Raw genomic sequence first — 12,276 nt, 5'->3', positions numbered from 1 at the left:
GGGGTTCATCTGATTTTGCTAATTTTATTTCGCTATTTCGTGATATCTTTTTTGTTCCCAGAATTTCTGATAGGGTTTTCCAGGTCTTTTTTATATCACCTCGTAAGTTGGATAATCTGTTCTCATAATACAATTTTTTTGCCCTTCTTATCAGGCTGGTTAGGATTGACGAGTAACGTTTTGTTTGGTCTCTGGTTATGTGACCCATTCTGTACTGTTTTTCATATTGGTGTTTTGTATTTATGGATTTGAGAATGCTGGGTGTTAGCCAGGGACTGTTCAGTCTCTTAGCTGTCATCTGTTTAGTTTTTTTTAGGGCAGTGCTTGTTATAGAGGTATTGGGTCTTTTTTATAAAATCATTAATACATTCGTCAATATCTGTATATATTTCTAGCTCAGTGTGCCAGTCAATGTTTGCTACTGCTGTTGTGACGTTATTAATGGCTGCCTCATTGTGAAGTCTGAAGGTGACTTTAGTAGTGTCTTGGGGTAGTTTACCAAGAGTTGTTATGAGGAAAGTAGGGTAGTGGTCTGTGGTATTATCTGTAATTATGCCTGATTTTAAAGGGGATATGGTGTTGGTCCAGATGTGGTCAAGTAGGGAAACACTAGTTACCTGGAGTTTACCTGGAGAGAGTTCCGGGGGTCAACGCCCCCGCGGCCCGGTCTGAGACCAGGCCTCCTGGTGGATCAGAGCCTGATCAACCAGGCTGTTGCTGCTGGCTGCACGCAAACCAACATACGAGCCACAGCCCGGCTGATCCGGAACTGACTTTAGGTGCTTGTCCAGTGCCAGCTTGAAGACTGCCAGGGGTCTGTTGGTAATCCCCCTTATGTGTGCTGGGAGGCAGTTGAACAGTCTCGGGCCCCTGACACTTATTGTATGGTCTCTTAACGTGCTAGTGACACCCCTGCTTTTCATTGGGGGGATGGTGCATCGTCTGCCAAGTCTTTTGCTTTCGTAGTGGGTGATTTTCGTGTGCAAGTTCGGTACTAGTCCCTCTAGGATTTTCCAGGTGTATATAATCATGTATCTCTCCCTCCTGCGTTCCAGGGAATACAGGTTTAGGAACCTCAAGCGCTCCCAATAATTGAGGTGTTTTATCTCCGTTATGCGCGCCGTGAAAGTTCTCTGTACATTTTCTAGGTCGGCAATTTCACCTGCCTTGAAAGGTGCTGTTAGTGTGCAGCAATATTCCAGCCTAGATAGAACAAGTGACCTGAAGAGTGTCATCATGGGCTTGGCCTCCCTAGTTTTGAAGGTTCTCATTATCCATCCTGTCATTTTTCTAGCAGATGCGATTGATACAATGTTATGGTCCTTGAAGGTGAGATCCTCCGACATGATCACTCCCAGGTCTTTGACGTTGGTGTTTCGCTCTATTTTGTGGCCAGAATTTGTTTTGTACTCTGATGAAGATTTAATTTCCTCATGTTTACCATATCTGAGTAATTGAAATTTCTCATCGTTGAACTTCATATTGTTTTCTGCAGCCCACTGAAAGATTTGGTTGATGTCTGCCTGGAGCTTTGCAGTGTCTGCAATGGAAGACACTGTCATGCAGATTCGGGTGTCATCTGCAAAGGAAGACACGGTGCTGTGGCTGACATCCTTGTCTATGTCGGATATAAGGATGAGGAACAAGATGGGAGCGAGTACTGTGCCTTGTGGAACAGAGCTTTTCACCGTAGCTGCCTCGGACTTTACTCTGTTGACGACTACTCTCTGTGTTCTGTTAGTGAGGAAATTATAGATCCATCGACCGACTTTTCCTGTTATTCCTTTAGCACGCATTTTGTGCGCTATTACGCCATGGTCACACTTGTCGAAGGCTTTTGCAAAGTCTGTATATATTACATCTGCATTCTTTTTGTCTTCTAGTGCATTTAGGACCTTGTCGTAGTGGTCCAATAGTTGAGACAGACAGGAGCGACCTGTTCTAAACCCATGTTGCCCTGGGTTGTGTAACTGATGGGTTTCTAGATGCGTGGTGATCTTGCTTCTTAGGACCCTTTCAAAGATTTTTGTGATATGGGATGTTAGTGCTATTGGTCTGTAGTTCTTTGCTGTTGCTTTACTGCCCCCTTTGTGGAGTGGGGCTATGTCTGTTGTTTTTAGTAACTGTGGGACGACCCCCGTGTCCATGCTCCCTCTCCATAGGATGGAAAAGGCTCGTGATAGGGGCTTCTTGCAGTTCTTGATGAACACAGAGTTCCATGAGTCTGGCCCTGGGGCAGAGTGCATGGGCATGTCATTTATCGCCTGTTCGAAGTCATTTGGCGTCAGGATAACATCGGATAGGCTTGTGTTAATCAAATTTTGTGGCTCTCTCATAAAAAATTCATTTTGATCTTCGACTCTCAGTCTGGTTAGCGGCTTGCTAAAAACTGAGTCATATTGGGACTTGAGTAGCTCACTCATTTCCTTGTTGTCATCTGTGTAGGACCCATCTTGTTTAAGTAGGGGCCCAATACTGGACGTTGTTCTCGATTTTGATTTGGCATAGGAGAAGAAATACTTTGGGTTTCTTTCGATTTCATTTATGGCTTTTAGTTCTTCCCGCGATTCCTGACTCCTAAAGGATTCTTTTAGCTTAAGTTCGATGCTTGCTATTTCTCTGACCAGTGTCTCCCTACGCATTTCAGATATATTGACCTCTTTTAGCCGCTCTGTTATTCTTTTCCGTCGCCTGTAAAGGGAGCGCCTGTCTCTTTCTGTTTTACATCTACTCCTCCTTTTTCTTAGAGGAATAAGCCTTGTGCATACATCGAGTGCTACCGAGTTAATCTGTTCTAGGCATAAGTTGGGGTCTGTGTTGCTTAGTATATCTTCCCAGCTTATATCGGTTAGGACTTGGTTTACTTGGTCCCACTTTATGTTTTTGTTATTGAAGTTGAATTTGGTGAATGCTCCCTCGTGACTAATCTCATTATGTCGGTCTGGGGCTCCGCGCATACATGACTGAACCTCAATTATGTTGTGATCTGAGTATATTGTTTTTGATATGGTGATATTTCTTATCAGATCATCATTGTTAGTGAAGATGAGGTCTAGTGTATTCTCCAGTCTAGTAGGCTCTATTATTTGCTGGTTTAAATTGAATTTTGTGCAGAGATTTAAAAGCTCGCGTGAGTGTGAGTTTTCATCAGAGCTGCCTCCTGGTGTTATTACTGCAACAATATTATTTGCTATATTCCTCCATTTTAGGTGCCTTAAGTTGAAATCCCCCAGGAGCAAGATGTTGGGTGCAGGAGCTGGAAGGTTTTCCAGACAGTGGTCAATTTTTAACAGCTGTTCCTGGAATTGCTGGGATGTTGCATCCGGAGGCTTGTAGACTATCACAATGACTAGGTTTTGGTTCTCGACCTTTACTGCTAAAACTTCCACTACATCATTTGAGGCATTTAGCAGTTCTGTGCAAACAAGTGACTCTGCAATGTACAGGCCAACCCCCCCCCTTTTGCCTGTTCACTCTGTCACATCTGTATAGGTTGTAACCTGGGATCCATATTTCATTGTCCAAGTGATCCTTTATGTGGGTCTCAGTGAAAGCCGCGAACATTGCCTTTGCCTCTGCAAGCAGTCCACGGATGAAAGGTATTTTGTTGTTTGTTGCTGGCTTTAGACCCTGTATATTTGCAAAGAAGAATGTTATCGGACTGGTGGTATTGTTGGTACTGGGGGGGGATTTTTTTTCCGGCATTAGTATCTGTATCTGTTGGTTTGGAGTGGAGGCCATCGACTGTGGTTCCACTCCAGGAATGACTGGATTTGGTGTACGATTTCTGCCATTTCCTGCCAGTTTTTTTTTCCTTCCTGGCACTAAAAAACCTCTCCCTCTTGAGTGGCTGTGGCTACCCAGGTTTTCCCATGGCCTGGATGTTTTGTATCTTTTTGTCCCCTTTAGATGGTATGCCTGGCAATTTAAGTTATAGCACAGTCTTTCCTGTACTGAAGAGGTACACAGTTCAGGGTGAAAAAGCTTACAGGAAGGGAGTTTGCATTTTCCTGTTGTCATATGGGCATGGCATTTCCTAGGGTGGTCATAGTTGCACGTCCCATCTGTTTTTCCAGATTTCCCATGCCAGCAGATACCGAGTGCATAGTATGTGCACAGGCTTGGTTTCCGTTTGCCTTGGGTTTCTGTGACTGTATTCCCTGTTGGTGCATGTTTCCCTGTCTTACTTCTATCCTCCCTAGCACCAACAATGGAGCTCCCACCATTTGTTTTTGGTAATATATCCTCACTATTGCTAGCGGAGTCCTCTTGTTTGCTATTTCCTGCGGTATTTCTACCGCAGGTTTTGTTACTGTTGGTAGTAACATGCAGTTACTCATTGTGTTTGTGAATTCAGTAACGTGTAGGTCCTGGTCTTGCAGGAGATTTATATTGAAGTCACCTGAGAGTAGTAAGTGTTTCTTTGATTTCATTGTTTTGCACGATGACTTGTACGTGGTTCTGTATTATCCTGACAGCAGTTTCTTTGCACTGTGCTTGTGTTATGTCACTAGGAATGTGTGGACTGTTTATTATAACTGCATCAGACAACTTATCTTGTTCAGTTTTGTCGTCTTGGAAATCAAGGTATTCATTTAGTCGAGTGTGCATGTTCTGATTCCAGTCCTTGATTGCTTCTTCAACCTTCATATTTATTGTTGTTATTTGCTCAGTGTGACTGGCTATAGCTGCTTTTAGAGTATTTTCTGTGTCAACACTTCCCGATGTAATCTTCTCTTCAAGGTTTTGGATCTTGTTCTCGAGGTTGGTTATCTTGGATTCTCGTCGCTCGAGTGTTGCTTTGATATCTTTGATTTCATTTTCTAGAGCAACGATGTAGTCCTTGATATTGTCAGGAATAATCATACCTGAGTTATCATGGGTGAATCCTTTGAAGGGAGTGGAGTTGGAGGGGGAGTCAGCCATGTTTGTTGTTGTTGTTGTTCCCTGGGTGGCGGCGGTGAGGGGGGGTTGATGATACACCGGCGTCCTGCTGGGTAGACAAGTTGAGTTCTAGGGTCCTTGCTGTTATTCTATTATTACTGGTGTTGTTTCTTCTGCGATATCCTTTCATAGTATCACTGAAGTAGATACTGTGTAGCAATGGAGAAGGCTTGCTTTCTCGGAGCTTGGGTTAAGTGGTTGTTTTGCAGCGGAGGCAGTGTTTGGGTTAGCAGGGCTGTCTTCCTTAGATCTTCTAATTTTGTCAAGATTTGGGTTACATTCTTAGTATTCTTGGGTCATGTTGTGGTCTACGTGGGTTCATGTAGTTGAACTTTCACTTAGGCCATCACAAGTTTTGATGAGCGATGTTTTTTTGAGAAAGAAGAGCTGGTAGGATACCGTTGCTGCCGCTGCCGCCGTTAAAGTTAAAGATAAGTTTTATATAATTTTCCAAACTAGGTAGAAATTATCTACAATTCTGGGGAGGTACTGGAACTTGCAGAGAGAAACTTACTAACACTAATAAAACATACATTTAGCTCTGTGTTAGCAGGAAGAGATCACAGACATGAAAGCAGGTATCAAGGCTACCCTTGTTTTTCAGGTTCTAAAAACATTCTCATAACTTTTTTGGGGGGGTTATCCTAAGTAATTTGTAGTATGTATTATAACTGTACTTATAGGTTACTGTGCCTAAATAAACTTACTGATGTGTGTAAACATACCGGGGTCCGTGCCTTCAGTTAAGTTAGTCACAGCTGCCATTATTTCGTTTTCAGTTTCGTGCGTACGCTGAGGAGATACTGTTATATACACTAGTGTATATTGGTCTTGAAACAGGTTACATATTTTATCTCTCCAGTGACATCGACATAGTAACGTGTGAGTTACCCAGGATGGACCAAGGAAGTCGACCAGAGTGATTTATCTCATTGTCATTGTAACATTACCTAGTTTTTTTTTTTTTTTTTTAGTAATACTGTTTACAATCTATGGTTGGGGTAAGAGGTTGTCTTCAGCATTCATTGTGATGTCTGCTATATTATTATTTCAGTGAGGTACATTAGGTGGCAGTAACCTGAACTAACTCAAGTGGAAGTTATCATTGAATTTGAACCTCATGTTTAATGTGATGTATGTCAGAATTCAAATTTTATGCTCAATATTACCTACTTTGTCTCTCTCTCTCTCTCTCTCTCTTTTCATCTTTGTAATTTGTGATAAGGTGTAAGACCTCGCCTGTACCATCCATTATATCATTATATGTACCATATTATTAACACACATACAAGAGGTCTCTGAGTGTGTTTTTGGTGGGGTGTGTGTCGTATTGAGTGGTGGTGGTCTGGGTTGAGTATGGTTGGAGGTGTTCATTGAACTTCAGCACTTGTGTCTTGTGATCTATTTTGGACTTCTGACTTTGTAGTGAATATTTGCTCTTGCATAACCTATAAGGGAAAGATAAGCGAGGAATTCTTGTGTTGTGAGTCTTACACCAGATGTCATCACTGGCAAACATGGCAACTGTCATAGAGGAACCTATTTCTGCAGGTGATGGAAATGATGATAGCTTCCAGACCTTTAAAAGTAAACAAAAGAGAAAAAGTGAGAAAGGGCTAGAGCGTCGACGTAGTCAGACTCACTTGACTCGTACACAATGTGATACTAAACGTCCTTGGTGCACAGAGGCTGCAAGAAGTCTTTCTTCAAAGGAAGAATGTGTTAAGCTGAACTTCCCTGACAACACCCCGCTGCCTGCTAAGTGTGCATGGCTAATGGAAGCTGTAAACAAGCATCCTAACTCAAGGATCCAATTTAGGAAAAACACACACAACTTTGTGTTTGTGGAACAGTATAAAGAGCTGATCAATGATCTACTTAGTACACCTTATGGGGATATTAAGCTGCTCCGACCTCCATCAGACACTCACCACTTTAAAAAATGGGTCAGTATCATAATCTTTGGATACCCTCTCTGCATGGACCCATCCCATCTGACTCTAAGTGAGCATATCATCAAGCCTAAAAGACTTAAAGGAAAATCCCAAATTATTGCCAGTTGGGTAGGTCCTGTGCCCCTCCCCCGGAATATCTGGGTGCATGGTTTACGTTTCCTAAACATGGAAGTGTACCTACCCCCTAAACGTAGGTGTTACAAATGCCAGCACTATGGCCATGTTGCAGTAGACTGTGGAATACTACATTCTTGGTGTGGTAAGTGTGCTGGGAAACATTCCACTAGAGAATGCACAGTAGGCCCTGACAGCCGAAAATTTAAGTGTATTAACTGTAAAGAAGTTGGGGTTACAGTTTCCCACAAGGACTGCAGTCAGAACCCAAACAACCTTCGATGTAAACCTGATAACAGTCCTTTAATGGTAACTGAGGATGGGGCCATCCAGTCTACCACAGCCAGATCTGAGACTGAACCTCTGCAAAGTGTGCAAGAACCCCACCTCACTGCAAAGGATTCTGGTGATACCAGAATGCCATCACACACACCAGCTGTGGAGGAGCTAGCCATCCCTGCTAGCACATATGGAACTACTGGTCTGCCACAACAGATACCTATGGCTACACCTGAATATGGGGATGAGTTTGTCATTTCTCCCAATACACACAACTACAACAGTCAGACGGACACCACACAGGTAACCTCCCTGGAAAATGGAGATGAGTCAGATGCACAGGACCTACCTGCAATGAATGATGAAACAGAGAACACTAATGTAACCATGGTACCTGTTAAGGTGATAGGTGTTAAAGAAAGCACTAACCCAGAAGTGCCATCCTCCGGAGAGGCATTGGATTCGCCTGACCTTCCTCATATTATAACAACTTTCCAGAAAAAAATTGAGCATCTTGAACAGATCCTGACAAGTTTAATAAATATATGTAATCAGGATGATGCTCTTGAGCATGGTGATGATGTCAAAAGTGCAGCAATCTCCGTTCAGCTTCCAGCAATTTGTGAGAAAGAAGCCCATAACTCTTGCCTTCAAGACTTGCCTTTTAACTGGCTGCCAAAATGCCGAAAAATGCTTAAAAATAAAGGTCCTGAAGATAAAGACGTACAAACTATGCTATTTGCTCTTAAGTATCTGCACACTGTAGTCAAAGCATAATAGTTTTACCATCTTATGAGCAAGAGATTGTAATAACTCACTACAATGGATACATTACAAATCTTTTCATGGAACATTGCTTCCATCAGGAAGCGGTTGCCTGACTTACATCATATTAATGCAACCAAGAATATTGATGTCATCTGTTTGCAGGAATGTAGATTGAAAGATGGAGCACCTCCACCAAACTTGCCTGGATATGCAGCTTATAACCTAAGGTCAACCAACTATTGTATGATGTATGTCAGAAAGAGCTTGCCACATTCACTCCTTTCCTTGCAGAGTCGAGTTAACATGCAGTATCATGGTGTCAAAGTATATGCAGGCGATTTTTCCATAAACATTTTTAATCTCTATGCCCCAGCGAACCAGCTTCGACCTGATGCTTTACCAGATCGCATCAATAGTGAACCTACCATCATTCTTGGAGATTTTAATGCCAGACATAAGAATATTGGTGGGTCTATAACAAACACCAATGGAACTAAACTAGTGAGATTGCTAAATGAGCATGATAATGTTCGAATTGTGGGCACTACTGAGCCTACTCACATATATGGTGGCATACTAGATCTGTGTCTTGGATTTAATACATCATATACGATGCATGACTCTGTCATAGTTGATGATCTTCTATCTGATCACTTCCCAAGACTAACAACTGTCAATCTTGATCACATCTCCAGCAATCAAGGAGCTAAATACAGAAGGAGGAAACTTATTCTCAAACCAGAACACAGAGACAACTTTATTAACCACTTGGATCAATGGTATAAGAATTACGAGCCCATTGGCACACAAAAATTTAATGATGATTTAATTACCACTATTGAGAGTGTTCTCACAGATCAAGTGGGCAGGAATAGGAAACAAAAACCCTCCACTATAAATAACAATAAAAACCAATGTAAATACTATAATGATCCACAGCTATGCAATCTAACACATGCAGCTAGGAGGATTGGTAAAGCATACCGTGAATGTAGAACCCCAGAGCTGCTCAGAACGTTCCAAGCTGCACTAACAAATGCAAGGAATAGAAAGGAAGAACTTAGGCAACAGGAATGGGAACAGTTTGTTAGTGGATTAAATAGGTCCACCCCTTTGAGTTTGGCTTGGAAAGGTATAAATAAAATAACCAGGAAAAAGACTGGCAATGTTGCTCATCCCTTTCCTCTTGAAAAAGCAAATGACCTCATAAATGACTGGTCCAAAACATCCAGGCATGAAAGCCTTCCATCTCATATTACAAAAAATTTAGAGAGTACTTCTGAAGAAATGTTGAAACTGATTAATTTTATGAGCCAAAATATTGATGAGAGTGATTGCCTCTTTACCGAGTATGAATTAGATAATGCATTAACCAAAGGTCGATCAACTGCTCCTGGAGAGGATGGTATAACCTATGATATTCTCAGAACTCTAAGGCACGTGCCTGATAACCCTTTGTTGACACTGTATAATCTCAGTTACATTGAGGGCGTTCTTCCTACTTCCTGGACCAATAGTCTCATTGTGCCTATCCCTAAGCCCCAACAGCCTGATACATTTAGGCCGATCTCCTTAACTAGTTGTCTTTGTAAAACTTTTGAAAGAATGATGCTTAACAGACTGTACTACAGAATCAGACATCAACTTTCCCCCTACCTCTATGGGTTCATGAAAGGTAAAAGTGTGCAGAACTGTATTTCCACCTTTCTCACTGCACACACCTCTACTAGTTTTACCACTTTTCTTGATCTAAAATCTGCATTTGATATTGCGAACAGAACCGTTATACTACATGAACTAGCCAAAATGAATATTGGTGGTAGCTTACTCTGCTGGATAATAGGATACCTGTCAAATAGAGTATCCTCTGTCCTTTACCAAGGCTTCAGAAGTGATTCTAAAGAAATGTCTTTAGGTACACCGCAGGGAGGAGTTCTTAGTCCCATGCTATTTAATATTCTGATTAATGCTCTCCTAAATGCTCTACCTGCCTCACCTAAACATATAGCTATAAGCTATGCTGATGATATCATGATCCATACAACAGGGCATAAGAAGATGAATACCATTCTTAATGAAGTTCAAGCAATTTGTAATCGACTAGGCCTCATAATATCTTCCTCTAAAACTAAGATATTAACAAGCAAACGACATCCCCCACCCATCTATTTGCAGGGTGAAATCATTAGCTACGTTAAAACTTAGATATCTTGGTGTAGATGTACCCTTTAACAAATCCACTATACCACAACTAAACAAGAAATGTAAAGCTAGGCTAAATGCTCTCAAAGCTGTTGCTGGCTACAATCCCAACTATGGTGCTAATGTGAGAATCGTGAGAATGATGTACATAGCCTATGTTAGGTCCTTAATTGATTATGCTGCTCCCATGTTGATATTAGCTAGAGAAAGTTCTCTCCGACCCTTGGAGTTAATGCAAAATGAAGCTCTCAGGATTATTCTTGGCTGTCCCAGATCTACAAAAGTTCTTAACATGAGGAAGGAGCTTGGTATTTCTAGTATCAGTGATAGGATTGTTGAAATTAACACTGTACTCGGTATTAGAATGTTGAGAAACGAACCAGACACTGTCACAGTGAATCTTACCAAGTGTCTAGAGGTAAATACACACAGATCTAAATGGATTGTGAAAACGTGCAATTGCATTAAGTTTTATAACCTGCATGAACTGTATCACTGTAGGCAACAAGAGCATTTCACCCCTCCATGGAAGATGTGTTCATTTAATATCACATACCTACAAGTCCCTCCCAAGAAGCTCATTGCTAGTAATCCCTTCCTTAAATCTCTTGTTAGAGCAACTGCTCAAGAAGAAATTTCTCACCTAGCTGGTAGTAACAAGTTATCACAAGTTATATACACTGATGGATCTAAACAGGAGTCTTCTGGCAGGGCTGCATCTGCTCTTGTTGCCACCTCCCTAGTTAAGAACGATAATAAATTTGTTGAGTTAGGCATAAGAATTAACAACTGGGCGTCTACACTGCAAACTGAATTGTTTGCAATCCTAATGGCGCTAAAGCTAACCTATGACACTGAGCTTGACTCTATCATCATTACTGATTCTATGTCATCATTGAAGGCTCTTGGCTCATATAATGACTCCAACAACATGCTCATTGGGGAAGCCAGGTATAGATACTCAAAAATTAGGGACAAAGGAATTAATGTACAATTGCTATGGATCCCATCACACATTGGATTACTCCTTCATGATAAAGTTGATATGTTAGCCAAGAAGAGTATCGAGAAGGAGAATGTAGAATATAACTTTGGTATAACTGTGTCTAGCATTAGGAATAATATTAGGAGAGAAGTAAATAATGAAAATGATTGTTATAGGAATGCAGTTAGAAGCCTGAGTAGATCTATAACCCACTATGATAACATGAACGTAGATAAGTATGTTTATGGAGCAACTTGCAATGTGAACAGACTGACTGATGTTGTAGTGGCCAGGCTTAGGCTTGGTTACAAGTACTTCTGGCAGTTTGGGAGACACACAGATGATGATCAAACTAAATGTAAATTATGTGATCAGGCATATGGTCACTCTCTTGAACACTATGTGCTTAATTGTCCACTCATTGAGGAATACAGAGACAGACAGTATAATAACCTATGTGACATGTCAAGATATCTTATTAATGAAAATAAGATACCCGATATACTAAGCAAATTTCCTAAATTTGCTTGTAACAGATAAGTGAACTATAGATATGTAGATATAAATCCATATGTATTCCTGTTAACCCTTTGGGGCCTAGTTCCTAGGCCTTTTGTGTATCCATATGCTCTCGCGCTACCGTCCACAGGATGGATATGGGGTGCACAATAAACTAGCCACTTCGGTGGCAAAATCTAAATCGTCAAAGTTATTTCAGATTTTATTTTGAGGACAATTTTGTATTTTTACTCTTCCCTAGAATTCTCAGAATTTAAATTTAAGCCTTTTTCACAACCTTTTCTCGTAATTGTATCGCCCTTCTCGTTAAATATTTACCATAACTCACGATATCGTAATGACACGATTGCAAACAAACCATACCACGAGCGGGTTTTGAACCCGCGATCAGTCTCAAACTCCAGACCAGTGGCTAACGCGACGGTCTGGAGTTTTGTGATTCTCTGATTGCGGGTTGAAACCCCGCCCGTAGTATGGTTTATATTTATCATATAGGCTGATGTGACACTG

The sequence above is a fragment of the Cherax quadricarinatus genome, chromosome 14, assembly GCF_038502225.1.
Source record: "Cherax quadricarinatus isolate ZL_2023a chromosome 14, ASM3850222v1, whole genome shotgun sequence".
NCBI lineage: Eukaryota > Metazoa > Arthropoda > Malacostraca > Decapoda > Parastacidae > Cherax > Cherax quadricarinatus.
Note: the sequence above shows the minus strand (reverse complement) of the source record.